This window comes from Macaca nemestrina, chromosome 9, assembly GCF_043159975.1.
Source record: "Macaca nemestrina isolate mMacNem1 chromosome 9, mMacNem.hap1, whole genome shotgun sequence".
Taxonomy (NCBI): Eukaryota; Metazoa; Chordata; class Mammalia; order Primates; family Cercopithecidae; genus Macaca; species Macaca nemestrina.
Genome location: NC_092133.1, coordinates 140,877,094 through 140,902,207, shown reverse-complemented (window position 1 = coordinate 140,902,207; position 25,114 = coordinate 140,877,094).

Here is a 25,114-nt window from a genome sequence, read left to right as displayed (position 1 = left end):
TCTGTCGGTCGTACAGACGTGCTGGTCCGGTAGGGGCAGGAGAATGATGGAGGCTCTGCCTGTGCTGGGGAAGGAGATATGTGAGAACTCTGTACTTCCCTCCTGATTTTACTGTGAACTGAAAACTGCTTTTAAAAACATCTCTTGAAAAGGCAAACAAAGTGCTAGCCAGATAGCATCTGTGTGAAGGTGTGGCCTGTGTTCTACGCTCAGGATTTCCCTGTTAGAGTACACATATCTAAATTACTCAGAAGTTAAACCTTTGCATTAAGTAACTCACTACAAAGTTAATTACAGCATCAGCTTGAGCACTGCCAGAATAGCCAGGATCCTGTATACTGACCAGCTTCTCTAGGAGTCAGGCTTTGGGGGGCAGAGAGGAAGTGAGATCTGTAAGCCTGTGGCAGGGAGCCGGCAGGGATGATTTTTTTTTTCTTACACCAGTTTTCCTTATCACTGTGGTCTTCATAGACTTGGGGAGTCAGGAGTCCCCACTCTTGGGCACCTCAGAAACCAAAGGCTGCTCCTAATCCTCATGTTCCATATGCCTCAGGGGAGGTACCTGGGTTGTTGGGTTCAGTTCTCTTATTTGCTACTCGGTGGAATTGGCCCGCAGCATTTCTGGTTGTTTTTAAGAGCTGATGCTTGAGCTACTTAAAATCACATATGGATATTGATTTACCTGTAAAAGTTAAGAATGGAATTTGAGCTCAAAGATTTGTGAAAATGCTCAAGTTTGTGTACTGATATATACATTACATTTGTGGAAATATCTAAAAGTCCAGGATTTATATTAAACACTTCTTGATTTTTCTAATATCTACCTGTCATATTTCCATTTGATTAATAGATGTCAGAGGGCTTAAATTTTGAGTGCCTGAATTCACGGAATTTAAAACTTCTTAAATCAAATGTAATTAAACTGAATGTAGCCAACAGTGCATGCTCTCATAAGTATTGATTTAAAAATATATAAAAACACATATTCATGAACATGCAGATGGGGGCAACATCTTTGTTTTCTGAGAAGACAAATTTTTAAAAAGCCAAGGGGTCTGATAACTTTTCAGTTTCCAACTTATTTGCCGTAAAGTGAAAGTTTGGCAGAAGATTGACAGCAGCAGAAGAGGAGACCCTGCGCCAGCGCAGGCTCTGGGAGCAGTGGGGTGAGTGCCGGAAGGAGCTGGCTGGAGGCAGAGCAGGGAGGTGCTCAGGCAGGCCAGGGTGGCCTCAGGGCACACAGCTCAGCCAGTGAAAAAGGGCTCACATTTCCTGGAGAGCCCTTGTGTCTCCCCACGGAAAACCCAGACTCCTTCCAACTGGGATGTGCATCTTCTATAAAAGTTGTTACTCCCAGAAAGGAAGCCAGTGGATATAGAATTTTTTTGTATGCAGAAATTACTTTACATTTGTTTCTAACTTGATCCTTTTCTTCCCTCGTCTTAGTGTCTGGTAACTTTCTGCAGGTAACACGCACATCTTAGTAGAGCGCTGTATTTCAGTTACTGTTGGCTCTGATGTGACTTTGTGGTGTCTCAGGTTCTCCCCAGAGCGTGGTGCTCTCTGCTGAGTGTTGCTTGTTGAAAGCCCGTGTGGAAACTTTCCCTGTAAGCTCGTCGACCCCAGCAGTCTTGGTTCAGAAACCTTTGGACTCGCTGAGACTTCACACAGCCTTCTAAATTTTCTTTTCATTTTAATGTTCCCCATTCATTCGGATGTTTTCCAGAATGTAAGTAAGCTGCTGAATGCAGGGTGGGGGTGCCCTCCGTTGGCCCTGGGGAGAAGCATCGCTGTTTCTCCGGATGGAGCTTCCCACCCGCCATGGCGTGCTCCAAGATGGAGCGGGTTCTTTGGCAGAAGTAACCGTCAAAGGCCCACCTCTCAGCGGCAGGGTGGCTGTGGGTGTGCGGCCTCACGGCCATGCCGGCCCCTCCCCGTCAATGGCACCAAGGAGAGGAGCAGGGGGAGGCTTAGGATCTGTGTTTCCAAGACTGTGTCGTCCGTTTGTAACTAGACATGCAGAGAAAGTGTTGGAAATAAGCAGGAGACGGTGTCTGTCCCTAATGAGCTCAGCCGTGCCCTTGAGAGGGTCAGGTTTCTGTGAGGCTGATCCGGACTCAGCCTGGCTGTGGCAGTGCAGGTGACTGCTGCGCTGTGGCAAGGCTGCACTCATTGTCCATCTGAAATGGCCCCATTCTCAGGCTCGCTGTGCCAGCTGGGTGCCCAGGCCTGACTTCCTGCCAGGACGGAGGCCCGTGTATGTGGGGGGCAAGGGGGAGGTGGGGGTCCTGCTTTATTGCCGTATCCAATGCCACGTGGGGTCAGCACTCAGGAAACATGTGGTATGTGGGTCAGCGATTGAGTTCAGAAACCTGGAAAACTCAGCAGTGCAGGCTTTGGGCATGACCCGTCCAGCCCTCGGGCTCTTTCTCTGAATTTCTTTCCATGACATCCTCTTCATCCCAAGGACCCCTGTCCCCGCGTGACTATTGGCAGCTTCAGAGCTTCCTCTGCCTCCCCTCCCAGGCCCTGGTGTGGCTGGGGCAGGTAGTGGCTGTGCAGACCCCACAACCAGTAGATCGTTGGTGCCAACGGCTTGGGCCTGGGTTACCTGAGCCAAGGACTCCAGTGCACGGCTGGATCAAAAGGCCTTGGGTTGCAGAGAGGGTGGTTGGATATTGAAGGATAATCTGCAAAGGAGAAGGGGAAATGGGTGTGCTGGATGGGCAACTGGAGAAGTCTGCGCAGAGCCTGGGACCCGGTGCAGTTGCAGAGCTGGCATGGGGAACCCGGTGACACAGCCACCGTGCAAGTGGGCAAAGTCAAAGGCTTCAGACCGACATGGAGGGGCTGATCTAAAATGATCCTCCTTTTCCTTTAATCCTAGCAACTGCTGGCTTACTGGGTGGGGGAATGAGATCTGTGGTGGCGGCGAGGAGAGACAGGGATTTTAATTAAACCCCTCTTTCTGGGAGAGGGGAGTAGCCGTCTCTATAGGACAGTGAAGTATCGTCATCTCAGGCAGTTCAGGCTGCTGTAACGAAACACCATTGACTGAGTGGCTTATGAACAACAGGAATTTCTCACAGTTATAGAGGCTGGAAGGGCAGGATCAGGGTGCCGCACGGGTGGGTTCTGGTGTGGGCCCCTTCCTGGTTCACACACACCTTCTCTCTGACCCTGACACAGTGGGAGGGTGATGGATTTGCTGGGCTCCTTTCTGAGGCACAAACCCCATTCATGGGGCTCCAGCCTCGGGAACTCATCACCTCCCAAAGGTGATGATTGAGGGTGAGGATTTCAACCTGTGTTTTGGGGGACAGGCAGGCAGTTCCTAACCATCACTCTCTTTGTGTATTTCTGACTCAACATTGAGTCTGCATTAGTTTTCCACGAGACAGAGCCTGTAAGCATGTACACATCGGGGGCAAGGGAGCTGCCAGGGGTGCGAGAACGGGGTTTCAGTGTCAGTCGGATGCTGCTTTCCTGGCACATGTACTCACAAGCTATCCTGGCAACATTTGCTCTTCACGAAGAGTCGATCAGGCAGTGGGGGCAGCAGGCGGTGTTGCCAGAAGCTTGGAACTGATGGGCAGCAGAGAAGGGGCAGAGGCCACAACCTTGGGGGGTCAGCAGTACCAGGTGTCTGCCCTGTGTAGGCCTCACACCTGTGACTGTGCAGAGACTGAGCCGACCGGGGCTTGCTGGCCAGTGTGGCTCTCATGCAGGTGATTATCGGGGTGTGCTTTCTATGTAATGTTCCCTCAACCCCATCCCCACCCCACCAGTTTCTGTGCCTAGCAGAAATCATGCTGCATCTCCTTGATAGGAAGCACTGAGTTTCCTATCGAGGTGTAGGAATAGCATGATTTGGCTCACGTCAAAATACTTTGCAGTGAAGCTGCACAGAAGAGGATTCTAGGCTTCCCTTTGACGTTTTAGACAATACCTGAGTGTTACAGGACCGTCTTGTTAAAAAGCACCAGATGGGAAAGGCTACTGGTTAATAAAGGAGACTTTTTACATTAGCACAGAGAGGGTGACTTTTGAGACAAATTCAGTGTAACATAGGTGTGTTTGTGAGCCGTCAAAGGGACCATCTCTCTGCTGGTGACACATGTTTTCCGGTATTGATTTTGTTCTGAAAAAGGATGAGTGGCATTCGGTAGAGTCATTCCAAAATTCACCTGGAAGGCATCCACATGGTACCTTGTTTTCTCCTGACATTCTGGGCACCACGAGGAATTATTCCTGTCTTCAGCACTAGCAGGAGACTTTTCCTGAGCACCTGCTCCTCTTTGGCATTGTGGGTGTGAAGGGGTCAGAGTGACCCTGTCTTCATGGAGCTTTCAGATACCACGGGGACAGTGTGGCATGAGTGTCAGGCTCGGGTGGGACGGAGGCTTTCCCCAGAAAACAGCTGCGGATTCCAGAATGGCCCTCGACCCCTCCTCCCTCTGTTTCTCCACGTCATATCTGAATTAAGGCTGTTCTATCATAGCGGGGCTGTCATGTTAATTGGAAGTGTGCTTTTGTTCTGGGCAGTAAATAAATTAATGGTACATTTGCCAAGGACAGCGAGATTTGATTTGATGAATCCAGTGGGGAAAAGGAGAAGGGTTTGCCTAGGTGGGGACTGGTTTGAGCACACACCATTCTTGGTGCCATCACTTTCTGCAGCTGAACCCTGCATACGTGGCCCATTAATCTTGCTAGTCCGGTGTTACTGGGTCCTGGGAGTTTCTGTGCGCTGATGGCAACTGTTTACCATTGTGTTTACAGAGGAGAATAGAACTTTATTGTGTCAAAATCAGATGATAACCATTACCATGTGATTGCTTGGGTTGGTTGGGGCCGGGGATGCTCACAGCCTTTCCTGAGGGCTAAGTTCTTGTTTGAGACAGTCTCACTTTGTCGCCCAGGCTGCAGTGCGGTGGAGCCATCTTGGCTCACTGCAACCTCCGCTTCCTGGGTTCAAGCAGTTCTCTCTGCCTCAGCCTCCTGAGTAGCTGGGATTATAGGTGTGTGCCACCACGCTTGGTTAATTACAAAAATGTTTAATACAGGCAGGGTTTTGCCATATTGGCCAGGCTGGTCTCGAACTCCTTACCTCAAGTGATCGGCCCACCTTGGCCTCCTAAAATTCTGGGAATGCAGGCTTGAGCCACTGCACCCAGCCCGATCCTGACATCTTCTAAAGCTGCCTTCATGAACCAAAAGCCAGTCTATGTTTGAAAATCAGGCCTGAAGATCCTAGGAGGAGAGGGATATACTTCAGCTAAGTAAGTAACTATGCATATGTTAAAAATATGGGCCAAAACCTACCCCAAATGTTAACTCTTCTGCTTTGTGTTTTGTATCCATTTATGGTTATTCTTTCAGTATTATGATTTTTAAAGATTCTTTTGATAATTATGGATGAATTACTATTAAAACTGAGCTGCATTTGTAACACTTCAAAGAACTAATTGGATGACATTATTTTTCTCTGACACATTTTGGATAGTTACATAATTAATATTTATCTCTTTGCCAGAAATCTTTTTTCCCCCCAGAACAGAAACCTGAAAAGAAACATTCCTTTGCAGTAAGTGCTATTTCACTATGTGACAATCAATTTTTTAATGTGAGAACAAGATCGTGTATTTTTGGGATAATTCTTGCTTAATAGTGATAATGCTAAGTGTTAAAATAATGGAACAATTTGTTTCTTCGAAAATTATTCGCCTGCTCACCAGGTGGGAGCTGATGAGAACGTGGATGTAAAAATTAAATTGTATTTAGCTTGTATAAAATAAGTTTAAAAAAAAAAGCTTTTTTGTTTTGTGCTACTACTGAAGTTGCTTAGCTGTGGAAATGAGGTTATTGCAGGCACCTAGAATTGTATCTCCTTGACTTCCACGATGGGAAGAAATTCTCCAACAAGCACAGGAATCTGACTTTCTGATACTGAGACACCTAGGCATGAAGTCCCATGGAAGGGGTGGTGATTACGTGAGCGTTGGCGTTGATGTGGGCATCCTCCAAGCCAGGAGCAGGGAAGGGCAGAAAGAACAGGGCCCCTCAGGAGCCATGAGAAAATAAAGTGTTGGCAGCAGTGGTCAGGGTTGGTGTCAGGGGCCAGGAAGAGGTGACGAAGGGAGCATGTGCTTCAAGGCAGCCCTGGAACCCACGGTCCCTGCGGTCCCTGCAGTCCCTGCAGTGAGGTCTGGTCTGCAGGGGACGTGGACGGCCACACGGGGAGGCCCATAGACAGCCTGGACTTGGCTGCCTCAGAACTCTGGTGGACATTGCAAATGGCCCCACAGGGTTGTAGTGCACATTCCTCCGACAGAAAGAAGATGGTTGGAACTGTTCCAAGCATGAAGCCAGTGCCCTGTGAACAGTGGCCGCTGCTGTCATGACTGAGTGCCGTCCAACTGGGGGCATTTGCTCTGCTCACTTAATTGGGCCAGGAATGAGGTTGCCCTGCCTTCAACAAGCTTGGCGCATTGAACGAGGACTCAGTTGACAATATACTCTGTAAATATGCTCTCTCGGCTAGAGTGAGCAAAGCCCAGGGAGAGCGGGTGGTTCTTCAGTATTAGACAGGTGTTTGTGGCAGGGCCAGCTGTGCGGCTGCCAGAGCGAATGTGACCAGGAAGCCTCTGTCCCCCCAGAGGTGGCCTGCATTCCTGTTACACGTGCCGCAGGCAGAAGGTGGGCGCTGCTGGGGAACTTGCTCATGTTCCTGTTTTCTGATTGGAAATTCAAGGTTTCTGAGCATCCTACATCGAATTTGTACATTGCTAAGACTACACATTTCAACACTTGTGTTTTTTTTTTTTTTTTTTCCTGCTTTTCGGATCTCTACAACCTGGCATTTGGCCGTGGCTTCCAGGACAGGCTGGATGCAGAGTGAAGTCCTCTCTGCACTGTCGATGTTTGCAGATGTCTTTTTGTATAAACTGTTTTTCTTGAGACTTTCAATTGCCATGCACATAACTCTACCAGTTACAATCGTGAGCTTACATGGGTTTTTGGTTTTACTTGGATGAACGTTTAGCATTTGCATGCTAGATGTGGGGGTGCAGGTCATTTATCTGCTTTTCATTTCCTTCTTGATTATACTTACTGACTTTCAGGTAAGGTGTGGAAGGCGTGGTACAGGGTGAATTGCAGGTCGCACTGTGGTGCAGTGGACGAGAGACGTGGGCTGCAGTGGTGTGCACAGTGCATGAGAGAAAAGAGACTTCCATCCTCAAGGGAAACACACAACAATTTAAAAAACTGATGATCTAGCTTACATGAGGTCCAACAAATTCAGTTTGCAAAGTTTAACTTCTAAGTTAATTTAGTAATTTTTCCCCTAAGTCATTAAGTTAGTAGCTTATGTTCAAATATATTTCTTTTGTCTAAAGCAAGTCATAAATTCTAAAATAAATGACTAAACATGTAATAATTTAGGCATACAGCACCTGAAGGGAAAACTGCCAGTATGCTAAAATATTGGATACAGATGCTTAAAAAATATAATGTAGCATTCTTCCAATGCATGTGCTTTTAGCATGTAACTTGGTGAGTGGTTTTGAGCTATGTTTGTAGGAACGTGTATCTTTGAATACTTCAGGGCACCACTGCAGATGTGTGCGTGAGATGTGTAAATACTGAATGTTCTTCTCCCTTCTCTTAAATGGAAAGCATTAGCTCCCTTTTTTTTTATTTTTTTATTTTATTTTTTATTTTTGGAAGTGGACTCTTGCTCTTGTTGCCCAGGCTGGCATGCAGTGGTGCAATCTCGGCCCACTGCAACTTCTGCTTCCCGGGTTGAAGTGATTCTCCTGTCTCAGCCTCCTGAGTAGCTGGGATTACAGGCACCCACTACCATGCCCGGCTAATTTTTGTATTTTTATTAGAGATGGGGTTTTGCCATATTGGCCAGGTTGGTCTCAAACTCCTGACCTCAGATGATCTGCCCACCTCAACCTCCCAAAATGCTGGGATTACAGGCGTGCGCCACCGTGCCTGGCCAGTTCCCTTCTGTACTGATTTATACACTTTTTGCTTTTTTTTGAGAGGTGGTCTCACTCTGTCGCCCAAACTGGAGTGCAGTGACGCAAACCTTGGCTGACTGCAGCCTTTACCTCCTGGGCTCAGGTGATCCTCCCATCTCAGCTTCCTGAGTAGCTGGGAATAGACACGTCACTACGCCCAGCTAATTTTTTTTTTTTTTTTTTTTTTTGGTATTTTTAGTAGAGACAGGGTTTTGCAATGTTTTCCAGGCTGGTCTCAAACTCCTGGGCTCAAGCGATCTGCCCGCCTCGGCCTCCCAAACTGCTGACATTACAGGCGTAAGCACCACATCTGGCACAGTTTTGTTTTTTTTTTGTCCTTCCAGGATTAGAAGTCGATTTTCAGAAAACCCTTCACACTTGCAAACTTAATTTTCCATAATAATATGCCTCTAGGATAAAAACAAGACAGAAACAAAGAAGTATGTGTTGGACTGCAGTTAAAAATTTTCAACACAACATAGCTTACGAGAGGTGCTTTACAAAGAGCAGGAGGCCCATTCAGTGCCTTCCACGCATTGGCAATGGTGGTCTGTGGTCGACCCTAAAGTGTGCAGCGTCCTGAGATATGATCGTGGTGCTCACGCTTTTACCGAGGGCCTCGCAGGAGTACCGGAGGCTCCTCTTCTGCAGGCGGCCAGCCAGGCGACAGCTGCTGGAGAAGGAACAAACGGTAGAAGACAGACGTACACGGTGTTATTGTGGCAGAGAGGTTAAAAGCAGGCTCACTTTGTTCTTCAAGTTTTAAATAACTAATTAAGTCCTTAAGTATGTATTGCGTTTCTGGATTTTATACCAGTTGTGGGTGTGTCTGTCTCTCTAGCTCCCGTTCGGGTGCTCCCTGTGAAGAGAGCTCAGAGACTCCACCTTTCCTTGTTGAGGTGACAGTGTCTGGAGAGGTGTGAACCCCGTGGTGAGGGGGGGTGACTGACCTAGGGGGAGGCTGGGTCAGCGTGGGGATCCACCCCCACTCCATGTTCCTGTAGGGAATCCACAGTTGTAAGTCTTTATGATATGGGTGAAAGGAACCTGGAAGAGGTTATTTTTTAAGAAGTGCCATGCTCTTTTTTCCTCATTCTTCTCCGTGTTTAAGCAGCATTGAAGGATAAGGCACTACTAGCATGTTGGTTTGGAAACGATCTTGTTGGCTATTTTACGTTGAATCTGATATTAAGGTTGCCTGGTAACAGAAGTTTTCCTTTAACAACATGGACCTCTGTTGAATCTGTTGTTCCATTGGCTGAGCCTTCTGAAGTCAGTGCGGTGGCAGCTGAAGAGGCCGCTTCCCCTTGGAGGAAGCCGCTGGATTGGCAGGAGGCACGGCCCTTGACTGAGGGAGTGAGGCCGGTTTGCAGGGACCCCACATGGCACCTGTGGCGCTCTCCTGCCCCCTGCTGGCTGGCCAAGCAGCCTCGCGGCAGTGTGCTCAGTGTGAATGTTCACTGGGGCAGGCCAAGGCTTTTGTTCCAGAAACACTGACTTCAGAAACAGCCGGCCGTGTGTAAGCATGGCTTACGTGTGTCTTAAATCTCTTGAACAAAGCAAGTTGATGTTTCAAATGCAAGAAACATCATTTCCTCCCATTGCTTTCTTTCATTTATTTTAGCAGTCTGTTTCTTCTGTGCTAAGAATGAGCCAGATTTCCCCCTCACCCTTTGCTAGCTTGGCTTTATGTCGGTCACACTGGCCAGAACAGGGTAAATTTTTTTTAGCTTCGCTGCCTTAGGAAGAACCTGTCTTTATTGATTAAAAGTGAGAGGATATATCCAGTCCTTGGGGTCGTTTTTCTATCCCCGCTAGACTAGGGTAGTGGTGAGCAACATTTGTCTGGAGCCTGCCTCTCCTGCCTGCGTTGACTAGCGAGGCTGCAGGGTCAGCTTTGGGAGCCTGCAGGAAGGTGTTTGAGTGCCTGGTACGTACCAGCTCTGGGACAGAGGCGTGCCCACTGGGGGCCGCTGCCTGGAACCACAGCCTTCCTGGTGAGACGAGAGGTTCTTTAGAGAGCCGAGATCATGCCCTCCTCAGCAGGCAGTTTCACCAACATGTGCTTTGGGAGGAGTGGATTCTGCCGGTCATGGGCGTGGTGCTGACACCCGCATGGTGGCCCCTCTGGTCCCTGATAAGCTGACCCAAGAGGGTCGTCAGCTGCAGACGGGACGGTGGCCACCTTGGCACGTGGGGTCACGTCAGTGGATTGGCCGCCTGGTGCCTCCTGGAGAGCAGCCGCTGGCCTTTACCTTAGATGTTCACGTCCAAATCAGCTCCAGAGTTTGCGGTGAAAACTCGCAGCCCTGTTGGAGACTCCTTAGTTCAGCTTGGCACAGAACCTCGGAAAACAGCAGTTCTATTCCAGGTTCTTCCTTCAGAACTGAGTTCCAGTGCAGGGAAGGGAGCGGAGGGGCCGTGAGGTCGACTGCAGCCTCCTGTGCCTCCCACTCGAGCTGAGGACCATCTCTCTCCTGGGCTTCTCCCTGTCGTGTTCCCTGATGCTCTACTGGCTTTGCAGAGGTTGGCAGCGGCTCATTCCATTGACTTCCTTGGGCCCTGCGCTTGACTCCTCTTCACTGAATGTCGTTAGGGTCCGGCCATCGCTGGCTTTGCTCTCCTTTAGCAGTTTCTAGGTGTCCAGACGTGAAATACTGCAGGCAGGCAGGGCCACGCTTGGGATCGGCCGCCTTCTTGTCAGTGCTACTTTGACTAATTGCCTCAGGCACCGCCAGAGGGACTTGCTATTTTTAGAAGCTGATTCAGGCTTAAGACGCCATCTAGGTAATGAGAGAGTTCAGGAAAGCTGTATCTGAGCTCCAGCAGAGGCGGACTCTTCCGTCCCAGCTGTCACTGCGTTTACACTGAGAGGAGCACACGGTCGGGGGCGTGGCTCAGGTGTCAGGGCTGTGCTGTTCCACGCACCCACAGCAGCAGCCTGGCGGGAGCAGAACTCAGACATGCTGGGGCACAAATCAGCCTCTTGGGAGAGCTGCTTGCCTGCAGAATTCTTTTGCCTTTAAGCGGCTGATGTCATTCTTTGAATGAGTGACAGTAATTCCCCACCTCAGGGTGGGCTGCGGGGGAGATTCAGTTGGAAAAATAACCCATGAGGCTTTGTGCCTCTGGGGGTCCTGATGCCCCACCCACATTTTCCTTCCCATGCCCGGGATTCTCTAAGACAAAGGGCAAGTCTTAAAGCCTTATGGCCTCCTAAGTCTTAGATCACAATTAGAGAGAGACCCAGTACAGGTGGAACAGTGAAACCCTCAGAATGCTGCACTGTCCCTTCAAGAAGGCAGTTGTGGGCTCTTTGGACCCTTGATGGGCTTCTGTCCTCTGTCCTTCCTAAGCACAAAGACGGGAACTCTTCCCATTGCCTGTTTCTCTCCCCATCTCGGCTTCTACACAATGCAAAGTGGCCCTCTAACTAGAACCCTTGTTCAGTTTTGAATACATCACCCAATTATTTTGGGAGGAAAAGAATCTGCCAAAGAAACGAAGTATAGGTCGGAATGGTTTAATCAAGCCTGTGTTTATTCAAAAAAGTGCGCTTTTAAATTTCATCCGAAGTACTCAAGTGAAAATTTCCCAGTGGGTGTTAAACTTTGGTGCACAGACTCTCATGTGGCCCCCAGTCTCAAGTCCACACCCCCACTTCATGCTTTTACTCTTGGCTGAGTCCCATGGAGGCCGGTTAGGGAATCCTACAGGATCAGCCCTTGACCAGGACGGCCGGCCGGCTGGCTGACTGGCTGGAGAATGCTGTGCTTATGTCATTCAGAGACAAGCATTTCTTGAGCGCCTGCTGTAGGGGCTCGGCCGTGTCCTGCTGATGGTGCAGTGGTGTAAGCCCAGCCCACAGTTCCTGCCCTCATGGAATTTGCAGCCTAGTGAGGACTAAAAGTCAAATAACCACGAGGTAACTGCAGGGAGAGACTCTGAGGTGATTTCTATGAAGAGAGGACATGGGGTGCCCCGAGAGCCCCCGACAGAGGGAACTTTGTGGTCCTAGAAACCAGGCGGCGTTTTCCTGAGGAAATGGCATTTCCCTCTGGGTCAGAGCTGAGGAAGGTGCCTGTGTGTGTCCCGTGGCTGCTGTGACCCTGACCACACACCTGGGGCTGGAAAATAATACTCTCACACAGCTCTGGAGGGCGGGAGCCATGGGCTGAGGCCAGAGTGTTTGCTCCAGGAGAGTCCCTCGTTGGCCTATTGAGGTGCCCAGAGCTGCGGGCCTTGCCTGCCTTGTTCCCTGGCGCCGCCGCCTCCCATGTGGGTGCGCAGCATCCTGCTCCAGGGCCTTCAGCCTCTGCACCCCTCATCTGCTGATGCAAGTGGTGGCACTTAGGGCCCACCTGGGTAGTCCTCAGGATTCACCTTTATCACCGCATGAGGGAACATTCTCAGGTTCCAGACATTAGGACCGGGATTCCTTTGGGGGCTGCTCTCCCGCCCACCACTGTACCTGAATGCACACAGCAGCCGGCATATCCAGAGGCCCCAGGAGGACCTGGGGTGGCTGGATCTAGAGCGGGATCTGGTATCAGAAGCAGGTGGGGCCAGGGATTCCAGAGAAAGGCTTGATATGTACTTGAAGTGAGCAAAGGGTTTTGAATGACTGGATCAGATTTATGTTTTTTATAGATGGGTCTCCAGTCTGTGTGAACAGATTGCAGGGTGCCAGGGTGGGAGCTGAGGCCTAGGCAGAGGTTTTGCAGTCCCAGGAGAGGGCGCTTCAGCCCAGACTGGTGTGTGGGTGGGAAGGTGGCCGATGCATTTCTCTGTTGTTTTTCTCCTCGCTGAGCTTGGGTCCTTGTGGAGGGCGGATGGCAGACATTTCTCTTGGGGACCTGATGCCTATGCATCCAAAAGGCTCCCCAGGCACCTGGGTCTAAGAACCGCACTCTGCCTTTGAGTAGTTTCTATAAACGTAACATTCCCCGATGGATGGAAGATGGCCACAGCTCTAAAATCACAGGGAGCTTTAATGGAAGAAAATAGAAGATCACAGCTGTTCCCATGGACTAAACTGGCAGGTGAGAGCCCCCTAACTTCTCAGCTCATACCTAACGGTGTCCGTGTCTGGTGAAAGCTGCTTCAGCAGGGACAGAGAGCAGCGTGGAGTGAGCTGGCTTGTGGGGTCGTTTTTTCATTCTCCTCCTATGGGGCCTGGGAGAAGGGAGCGGCAGATGGCCAGGCCCCCACTACAGGTCATTGAGGTCACCTCCAGGTGGCTGCCGCGGCGGGAGGGGGGAGTGGGGGCATGTTCACACCCACTCTGAGGGCACATCCCAGCTGCTGCACATCCTTCAACCCTGTGTGATGCTGGGGCCGCATGCTCAGGTGCAGTGGGAGGGCTTGGTACACTCACTCGTCAGGGAGCTCTGGGATGGTGGGTGCACCCTGGCCCTGGGCTGGAGTGACTGATCTCTGTGACCAGACCTGCGACTGCATCAAGCAGTCTGCCAGTGGAACTAAGCAGCGTGTGTTTGTCATCGAGACCGTGGGTGGCTACTGTGGCTACCTGGCCAACATGGGGGGCTCATGGCTGGAGCCGATGCTGCATACATTTTCGAAGAGCCCTTCGACATCAGGGATCTGCAGGTATGTGATGGGGGCTGGCCTTGGGGGACCGTCCCCTTTGGATCCACTCGGTGCTGTGGAGTGAAACATCGCATCTAGGGTGGTTTGCTTTCTGAGGGGACATGGAGACGGAGGTGCTACAGAACACGCCACGATTGATGCCTTTCGCATTGCCCAGGTGCCTCTCCCGTGTATCAGGTGACGGCGGACGTGCCTGGTTGAGGATACCTTCTAGTCTCTTGTGTGAAACACAAGCTTGTTTTTTTGATGTAGTCTGTTGTGTAGTTAATGTTTTCTCACTTCTGTCACAAACGATTTGAGCACCTCCGCTGAGAGTCACCACCCACGTCTGTGACTGGCTCTGAAAGTTGCTGTAGTTTCTTTTAAATCTTGAGGCCTCTGATGCTGTGTCTGCCTCTAAACTGACACACACGGCCGTGGTTTTTTGGCATCTGTGGCTCTTTTATGCAAGAGTGTCACCGAGCCCGGGGTCTGCCCCTGCTTGGATGGCACAGCAGAATCCAGGCCTGGACCCTGCAGTGTTCAAAGTTGCTGAACGCCATGCAGGATGGTAGGCCTTGGCAGATAAAATGCAACTTGAACAGTTGTCTTTAGTTAGTTATATAAATAAATATATATTGCTCTGCAACCCAGGCTGGAGTGCAGTGGCATGAATCCGGCTCAGTGCAACCTCCGATTCCCAGGTTCAAGCAATTCTCCTGCCTCAGACTCCCGAGTAGTTGGGATTACAGGCGTGTGCCACCATGCCCAGATAATTTTTGTATTTTTAATAGAGATGGGGTTTCACCATGTTGGTCAGGCTGGTCTCGAACTCCTGACCTCATGATCTGCCCATCTTGGCCTTCCAAAGTGCTGGGATTACAGGCGTGAGCCACCAGGCCTGGCACTATCTTAAAAGGTTAGGATGTTAATTGTTTCTGAGCCAAATAGATCAAGTAAAAAGGGCCTTGGTGTTGTCACTAATTATGTGACATGTGAACCACGAATTTCTTCACCATGTCAAATTAAATACTTGTGGAGTCATTCACTGCATCATGATGTTTTTGTCAGCGGTGGGTCTCATAAGATGATATTGGAGCTGCCCCAAACAGGTGCACTGTTATTTATCTTTTATAGAAAGATTATATATATTAAAAAACATATATGTTATATACATATATATATTTTTTTTAACTGTGCTTTTCTACATCTAGACATGTTTAGATACACAATTGCCTGCAGTATTCAACAGTCCCAGATATTTAGGTTTGTAGTCAGGAACAACAGATACGCAGCAGGCCCTGCCTCCTGGGTTTATGAGAGTTCACTGTAGGATGTTTGCACAAGACTGAAGTCACCTAGCAATGCATTTCTCAGAACATATCCCCCTGTTATGTGACTCGTGACCGTATTTCAGAAATCTGTCCAAAGATCCTGCCTCACCAGCATTCAACCTGGCAAGAGCTTAAGAAGAGAAATTATGATTTGTTGTTGTTGAGATGGAGTCTCGCTCTGTCACCCAGGCTGGAGTGCAGTGACACAATCTCAGCTCACTGCAATTTCAGCCTCCTGGCTTCAAGTGATTCTCCTGCCTCAGCCTCCCAAGTAGGTGGGACTACAGCACCCACCACCACACCCGGCTAATTTTTGTATTTTTAGTAGAGACGGGGTTTCACCATGTTGGCCAGGCTGGTCTCAAACTCCTGACCTCAGGCAATCTACCCGCCTTGCCCTCCTAAAGAGCTGGGATTACAGGCGTGAGCGACTGCGCCCAGGCTCCTACTTTGTGAAATTCTGCCACTGTGCCCAGTGACAGATTGATTAGATGTAAAAATCTCCATTTTCTCAGGATGAGTCATTAGAGAATTACCTCCCTCTTGAAATCCTCCTATATCAGATCATCTTGGGATGTTGTTACTCTTTTCTAACACAATCTTTGCCTTAAGAAATCTATGTGTGAATGAGAGTCTACAAAATTCTTTGGTCAGACACTGTTCATCAGGCTGTCATAGGAGATTCCATAGAAAGGCCACAGGTTGCTCTTTTGCTCTGAGAGCGCCGAGAGAACATCGTCATGAAAATAAGGAGCAATAGAGCCATGAATGAGCACTAGGCCAGTCACGTAATTATCATCTTCAGAGGGACCCTGTTGATTCCGGAAGGCGTTTCGAGTGGCCCCCGTGAGGGCTGCTCACTGTGCCCTGCGCTCGACATTCATCGCTGCAGACATGCTCTCGCCACCTGGGGGAGGCTCCCCGAGACCCAAGCTGTGAGAGCTTGCAGCCTCCTTGGCCACGCTAACCGCCACGCCTGGTTGGCACTTTCCGCCCTGCAGGGCCTGGCACATAGTAGGTGCTTAGCAGAAGTTTATTGTCTGATTAACAAAATGCTATTTTCCAGTCCAATGTGGAGCACCTGACGAAGAAAATGAAGACCACCATCCAGAGGGGCCTTGTGCTCAGGTGAGTGAGACACCAGGGCTGATCTTACGGTCACCGTCACACTGCGGTTCTTAGATTCTGCTCTGCAACTTTGTGCTGGATGAGTGGTGATTTCTTTGTCGCTGGAGTGCACTACACGCTGAGCAGATGCAGAAGAGAGTGGTGGTGCATTGCTCTAAAAACTTGCCCGCATTTAGACAACTAAAATTTTTGCTTTATAGTCTTACACTTCTAGATATCTCACAATCATTTCTCTAATTAGCACCTGATGTTTATGAAGGAAGAAGGAAATAGTCATCCCTCTTAGCCTCAGGGAATGTGTCCCAAGTCTCCAGTGGGTGCCTGAACCTGGGGATAGTACCCGCTCCCTGTATACATGAGGGGGTGGGTACTGATAACCAAGGCGGCTACTGAGTGACTCAGGGGCAGTCTCCACAGCATGGAGACTTTAGGGCACAGGGATGATTCGCGTTCTGGGTGGGACAGAGCAACACAGCACGGGACTTCATCACTCCCTGTTACCTGGGCTTAGGTGACATCGACATCCTGTGTCGGTTTGTTGTGTCGCCTTATGTGTTGCATATGTTGTCACTATACAACAAAATGATCTGGAGTATACGCATACACCCAGTTAGCTGGGAGACTTTTTTTTTTTTTTTTCAGACAGTCTTGCTCTCTTGCCCAGGCTGGAGTGCAGTGGCACAATCTTGGCTCACTGCAACCTCCACCTCTTCCAGGTTTAAGAGATTCTCTTGCCCTAAACCTTCGGAGTAGATGGGAGTACAGGCACCCACCACCATACCCAACTAATTTTTGTATTTTCAGTACAGATGGAGTTTCACCGCATTGGCCAGGCTGGTCTCAAACTCCTGACCTCAGGTGATTCGCCCACCTCAGCCTCCCAGAGTGGTGGGATTACAGGCGTGATCCCCACCGTGCCCAACCAAAACATCTAAACTTTTAAGTCATGCCAAACATCACCAGCTTTAGGATTCTTTTGTTGGTGAGGTTTGAATAATGGGGATTTTAAGGGAACTGTCAGCTTTCATGAAAACAGTGACATCCCCATTACTTGGAAATGCTTATTCAAATTAAACACTTCATGAAGTTAAAAACTGGAGCTTCCTAAGATTTAAAATGGATTATCAGACATGTAATATACTTGACACCCCAAATCAGAATGACCTGGAATGAGCTGCATGCAGGCACACGCATGTCATGAGCTGAGCCTGGGACACAGGGGTCCAGCATTCCTAACTCGCACACACTCCTTCCTCACCACCTCCTATTCTTTATACTTTTAAACCAGAGCCCGTGAATTTATTCCAGAGAGCTGATGAATCCCCTGAAATAATGATGAAATAGTAGGCATATGAAGGATTTTGTTAAAGAATCCACAACGATTATCAGGTTCTTAAAGCTGCGACCCTTCCCCACCCCAAATGAGTTTATGAAATCCTGATTGAAGATTTTAAGATATTGGAGATTGTTAGTTGACTTGTTCCATTTATTAAAATCCTCCTCTTACTGGGCAGGGGGAACACTTGACACTTTTGCTTAACAGGCTGTGTTCAGGCTACAGGAATCACAGATCTTGTTTTGTTCTGTTCCAGCTATCCATAAAGACCTAGAAATAAAAACATGAATTCTGTGAAATAGAAATCGTCATTTCTATTTAACAGCAAAGTGTTACTGTATAACTGATATTTCATATGACTCTAACCACCAACAGAGTGGGGCACCCTCTCCATTTGATAGAAACTTTGGAACCAAAATCTCTGCCAGAGCTATGGAGTGGATCACTGTGAAACTCAAGGAGGCCCGGGGCAGAGGTAAGGGGTCGGTGGAGGGAGGCCGTCTGCCTTGGTGAAAATGCTGTCCTATCGGGGAGAAGTAGAGTGTGCTGGTTCCTTCTTCAGTCCAGTACTGAGCTGCGTGTGATGTTCTAACTCCTGCTGGTCTCTGAGCGTTGCTATTTAACCAACCTTGGATTCCTGGGATAAGGTCAGCTTGGGCGTGGGTGACATGTTCTCATGATCACTGCTAGATTCAACCTGAAGTTCTTTTGTGCAGGCTTTTTGCTCTGGAGATCTTGAGCATCAGCCCACAGTTTCCTTCACAGTTTGAGTGGGGCCTTCTATTTTTTGGATATTTGTTAGGACAACCTCCTTGGGACTTAGGGGAAGATTTGGCTGCTGAATGAATTGTTCATGTTTGTAGAACTATGCATGTTTTTCCTTAAATCAGTTTTGTAAATTACATATTCTAACAAATCTTCAGATAAACTGAAAAGTTTTAAAAAACATGACATTTTGTATAATACTCGTTAATGGTTCCAACGTGGCTGGTCCCCACTCATTCCTGAGTGGCTATTTCTGCCAGCATCTTTCTCGCCCCCACTTCCCTCAGATTTCTTCAGTCATACCAGATGTGTGCTTTTATTAGGGCAAACCATTATCACTGCCAATGTCCGACGTAGAATGACAGTCTACAAAAAACAGTGATATGAATAGTTTCAGTTGGTTTGTCTTTTTGAAGAACTGACTGATTGTTTCTACATCGATTTTCTTTTGCTAATTTAGCTATGGATGTTTCTCACGCCCTCACGCCTCAGTGTGTGTGTTCGTGAGCATCAATTTCTTAAAGTAATTTCCCTATTCCACTAGTGAAAGATTCTCTCCACTGAGAGGAAAAACAAAAGCTGCTTTCCAGGAAGCCATCAGGGCGATCCCACAAGAGCAGAGCTGCGCAAGCCCAGGCTGGGCGCTGGCGACACTGCGCTGTTGTTCTCAGCCTCCCCCAGGCTTCCAGGCCAGGTTCAGCATGGTTGCCAGGAATCTTACTTCTCATTTCACCTCATGATTCTGCTGTCCCACCTGCCCATGTGACAGGGTGTTGTTAATCTTTTTTTAAAATCTTTTATAGGAAAAAAATTGGCCACTGATGATTCCATTTGTGTGCTGGGAATAAGCAAAAGAAACGTTATTTTTCAACCTGTGGCAGAGCTGAAGAAGCAAACAGATTGAATAAGTCGGGGTCTTACAGCCTTAGCAAACCTAGCCAGTGTGGGTACAGGACAGGGGAATGGCCATTGCTGTTGCTTTCCGACAACTCATTCAGGGGTTTGTGGAACTAGATTCTCTGAAACTCAGTTAAAAAATACTAGGTCTTGGCCAGGTATGGTGGCTCACACCTATAATCCCAGCACTTTGGGAGGCCTAGGTGGGTGGATCACAAGATCAAGAGATGGAGACCCGCCTGGCCCACATGGTGAAACCCCGTCTCTACTAAAAATACAAAAATTAGCCAGGTGTGGCGGTGTATACCTGTAGTCCCAGCTACTCAGGAGGCTGAGGCAGGAGAAATCGCTTGAACCCGGGAGGCAGAGGTTGCAGTGAGCTGAGATTGCACCACTGCTCTCCAGCCTGGGGACAGAGCAAGACTCTGTCTCAAAAGAACAACAATAAGAAACCACCACTATGTCTTTGGGAAGAATTTTTAGAAATATAAAAACAGTTGTTTCATTTGACCCTGAAATTGGCTTTATCATCTAGTTGATTCAGCCAACCCTACAAACCCCGTGTTTCTGGCAAGACCACTCACTGTGCTGACTGTGGCATCTCTCAGCCTCACTGCTGTCCCCCCTTCCCTCCACAGGCACAGGATTCCCAAAGAACAGTGGTGGCTCAAGCTGCGGCCCCTCATGAACATCCTGGTCAAGTACAAGGCCAGCTTTGAAGTGTCAAACTCAGGCCAGCTAGAGCACATGCAGCCCTGGAGCATCTGACCCAGTCCTGCCTGCATGTGCCTGCAACCTGGACTCACCGTGGACCATCTGTTTTTGTAACACAAGTTATTTATCAGCACTTTATGCAAGTATTATTGATATTAATACCTAACCAGCAAGCACCTGTCACTGCCCGTGTGCCCCACCAGCTCCAGTGCGTGCTGTCTGTGGACTGTGTCTCATGCTTTCAGATGTGCGTATTAAACGTTTGCCTACAACTCCAACAGTCCTCCGTTTTAGTTTTTTAAGTAGGAGATTAAAACCTCAATCTGTGGGTGGCTACTAATGGTTTTCTCAGCACTTTTGTGGGCAAAGATTTTAATATTTTTAGTAGGGATCACTGAACTATACACAAGTCATAAAAGGAGAACAAAGCCAGTAGTTTACACAGGCCAAGGGGAACACCATGTTTATTACCATGTGTCATTTTCCATCCACAGCAGCAGGCCAGGACCGTGGGCCTCGACCCCAGGCTCTTGCTCTCCTTAGAAAGTAAAAGAGAACACATAAATCTTACCTACTCGGCCTCTTGATTGCAATCCTAGCTGCATGTTAAAACCACCAAGGTGGGGGTTCGAAAAATCTGATAGCCAGTTTCTCGTCCAGTCCAAGCCACGGTCCTTGCTGGGACCTAATTTGGAATTCTCTGATGACTTTTGCCAGAGTAGACATGGGTGCTGGGGTGACGGCCCTGCCGCCCTCGTGGACCCACCTCCTGTCCGGACAGCATTTCTGCCTCGTAGCTCCTAGTCTGCAGGAGACCACAGCTGTGCCTCAGAAACGGTGGCGGAGAACTGTATTGGAGAGAAGCCCAAAACAAGCTGATTTGGGAAATCAGAGTCCAACGGCCAAGAAGAGCTGGCGTGCAGGCTCTCCTTTCTGGCTCTGTGAAGACGAAGCGAGCACTTACTCACCCCAGCCCACCTGCTTCTCAGGACTGCTTCCATCCGGCCGCCCCGCTGAACTTCCGTCTGTTAGGAGGACGCTCCCATAGGGCCTCAGTGTGATCGAGTTTCATAAATCAGCACAGGCAGAGGGTGGGACACCTTTGTGTACCTTTTCATTTTACTTCTGTTTTTTACTAAAGGTCCTAAATGCTACTTAAAATAATGACTCAAGCAGAGGTTAAGTCAGGTACCCTTTATTTTTAGATTCTTAAATATTCTAGAACTAATGAGGTAAAACAAGCCTTTCTGTCAGTAGAAAGTGAAAATTCTATGTGGTGCATCTTTGGCATTTCGTGCATGACTATTTCAATGAACGTCTTCCTGGTCGCTCTTAAGATTGAGTTGCCAGTCAGTGGCAACACTTTAAGAATGACATAATATTCTTGGAAAAAGCAGTAGCATTTCTGACTTTCCATACTCAGCTCAGAGGGCGATTTTCTCAGGGGCTCCTGCACAGTCGGGGGCGCCAGGGCCGCTCATCTGATGATCCAGGATGGGTCCTTGGCGATTTGGGGGTTCTCGGGTCCGAGTATGGCCAGGCCCTGCATGCTCTTCCCAGTGCCGAGGTATCTGAGAGGAAGGCAGGCGAGGTCAGCGAGGACTGGCTTCTGCTTCAGTGCCGTTAAGGCCTCCAATCCCAGACGCTGTCTCCCCCACTCACCTATCGCTCACGGCCAGGAGCTTGTGGCTGACGGCGAAGAGCTGCTCCCTGTGGGCCTGCTTCATCTCATCCGAGAGGCCGTACAAGAAGTGGTCCATTCCTAGAAGACAAACCACAGGCACGGTGGGGCTGCTGCCCAGGAGCTGGCACAGTGGGCTGTGCCCTCGTGTCCCGGAGGGGACAGGTGCATCTCACTGTTACTTCACGTACGTGTTTCAACCACAGGGTCATGTCTAACAGCCCAGAGATCACACCCTGACCTCCAGCTCCCACGAGCCACGCTGACTCTTACCAAGGCCTGCTTCTGCAGTGTGGACGCAGTCAGGGCTGCGTGAGGCTGATAATGCTGTGAGCAAAAGTGGCTCTACAGTGTAATGTGGCCAGGCCTGGGCCATGCCCACGTTGTCCTTCCACACTAATGAGCCCAGTCACTGCCGTGGGTTGGCCCCACTGGGCCTCAGATCAGTAAAACTGAAATGACAGGATGCACTCTTCTCACCCGGATGTTGGGAAGCGTGTTTCCAAGGCCAATGTTTAGAGTGTCAGATGCGGAAATCGTATCACAGGCAAGGACGGAGGAGCCAGAAGCTGGTGCTCCTGCCTGTACATGAGGGAACTCGGAAAACAGCAACGTCATCTGCGAGGCTGTGGACTGAGATTCTCACTGTTAAAATACCTTTGAAGGAGCGACAGGAGCATCTACAGTTGAGAAGACAGTTTGCCTTGGTCGATGTCTTGCTGCGTGAATTTTCCAGACTTTGCCCAGTCAACAGCCTTCCCAAAAGATTGGAGCGTCTCTATTGTATTTGGGTCCCTAGGAAACCCAGAGAAATAGAGGCAAGCATTTTACCAACGGACATTTTTATGACAAACCTGTGACTTAACAGTTCAACATCTTCTATGGGTTAACAGCTCTATTTTACATCTGATCTAGTCCAAACAGCCCCCCCAACAAATTGCTCAATTACTCTCAGTGGAAATTTAAATCCCATCACATAAGACTTTCAACACGTTCTCCCTCTTAGACAAGGTCTGTCTGCATAACGTCCTCCCCAGATTATTTAAATACACCTCTCTGTGACCTCATCAGGAGAAGAAAGATGTGGAGGGTGGGGGCAGGTCAAGATTACAAGGAAATGACAGAAGACTCACATGGAAAAATCAAGCAAACAAAGGTTTTCCTTTAATCTCCCTTAAGGACACACCCAGGGTAGTACAGGAATCAGCCTGAGGGGGCCGATCTAGACTTCCCTTTGTGTTAATGGGAAGAGCCCAGCCCTCCCTCCACCCTGACTCAGAGCTGCAGAGGGGCTGTGAGCTGCTTCCCCATCCTTGTCTAGAAAAGTGGCTTCCAGCACAGCAAGGGGGAGAACTCAGCAGGGTGGCCTCAGCTACTGACTTCTCTTGCTACATGCCTGCCTACCTACCTACCTAATCTATCTCTGCATCCATCGAGCCAGGCTCTCACTCTGTCGCCCAGGCTGGCGTGCCGTGGCACAATCTGCTGACTGCAGCTTCAACCTCCCTAGGTTCAAGGGATCCTCCCACCACAGTCTCCCGAGTAGCTGGGCCTACAGATGTGTGCCACCACGCCTGACTATTTTTACAGTTTTTGTAGAGGCAGAGTCTAGTTTTGTTGCCCAGGCTGGCCTTAAACACCTGGCTTCAAGTGATCCTCCTGCCTTCAAAGTGCTGGGCTTACAGGCATGAGATTTTCTTTTTAATTAACAAAAACTAAAAAGCACAAGGAAGCACAATTTTCAAGCAGTTGGCTTGGATTACAGGGTTGAAAGCAGTGGTGGTGGGAAGGGAATCTAACTTTCAGCACCACTCTGCTTAACTTGTTCTAATGCATATGTGGCATTTTTAAAATCTGGTGAAGTAGAGATTATTTCTATTGTAAAGGCAAATGTGCAAATGAACATTTATTTAAATGTCTCACATCAGAATATGGAAAAAAAGGAAACTGAAGTCAAACTCTTTGAGTTTTATAGGAATCCCTTAAGAAAACACACTCTCTGATACATCACATTTCCAGGAATGGGGCTGATTTCCTCTGCCTTCCACTGCGAATGGTGACATCACATTCTAGATGATTCCAGAACACACCCACCTCCGACAGAAGACAGGGCAGGCAATGATGGTAGCGTCTGCAGCAAAGACACAGGCTCCTTAAAGACGTCCGTGGCGAGATCAGCCCTGGGTCACCACTTCCACAGATGTGCCATTACCTAAAGCAGATGAAGGGAGTCAAATAGGCCAGGTGGGAAATCAAGGAAGGAGTGGGCGTGTTCCCAGGGGCTGTGCTGGGAGAAGTCACGACCATCTCGTGTGGGCCCTCCAGGAGAAACCCAGCGCCACTCGGGTGGCTGGGGCACCATCAGTTGGTACCAGCGAGGTTGGAGCCAGACCCTGGGGGATGGAGCCTTTACAAGCACCAGCAGGGATGGCGTTCCATCCATCCATGCATCCTTCTCCTTGAGAAATTTCTATTACTTGTATATTAAAAACACATGCTCACTGTTGAAAGATTATAAAATACAAAAAAACAAGAAAAAAAGATCTAGAGTCCCCCTGGCCCAGGGGGAACCTCCACATTTTTAGCGTTTTCTGTCTGCATTTTCCTATTGGATGGTGGAAACAGACCACTCTTCTGCTGGCACAGCAGACAGATCTGTTTATCTCCTACAAATATGGAAATTAATGAAGAAAACAGCTGACCACATACCTCTTTTCTACAGGGGAGCTCTTTCTGGGTCCCCACTGTAGCCCCACATTTCCTCCCGCCTGGCTACACACCTCCCCATCTGTGGTCCTACTATGACACACGTGCACCCTGGAGGCCCGGCACCTTCTCCTATCAGGATAGACTGCCCAGGCCTGCCTTCCCCTCTCTACCACTCGGGTGGCTGGGGCGCCATCAGTTGGGACCAGCGAGGTTGGAGCCAGACCCTGGGGGTCTCCTCCTTGGTTTAGTCCCTCATGGGGGTAGCTGCCTGGGACAAGGATACAGGAAGTGAATTTCCGGGATATAACATGTTTGCACAGATCTGTGTCATCCACACCCAACTGACAGGTCCCCAAAGGTGTATCTGTGTGAGTCTGTCCTCCTGGTCTGGCCAGTTTCCGCAGATGGGATGAACACAGCTGAGGGGCAGCCACACTTCGGAAGAAGGGGCTGGAGGGCCAGTCCATAGGCTGCAAACTCCCTTGCCCCACGCCACTTTGGGAACAGGCCTGGCCCTCACTCTCGGCTGTGGCTTCAGCCGCTCAACCCAGGGCCTCCTTCCCTGAGCTTCTGACTTGGTGGGGAGACAGGGGAGGCAAACTCCTCAGAGGGACTGTGAGGCGGCCTCCAGCCCTGCCATCTGCAGGGCTCTGCAGGACCACCTGGTTTCTCCCCACCACCCTGTCCCTCTGTGGCCCTGGGTCAGGCAACCCCAACCCACCCACCCACCCACAGTCTGGCTCATGAGATTCTCCTGCAGCCCCCATGGCTGCCTGTGTCACCTCCCACTCTCCCTTGTGGCTTTGTGTCTTGATCTACCTTTGCTGTCGTTCCATGCATCTGTCCTCACGAAGGCTTAATCTACCATGTTTATCAGAAGTCTCAGCCTAAATTCATTCAATTTTCACCTAGAGATGAGATGAGTACA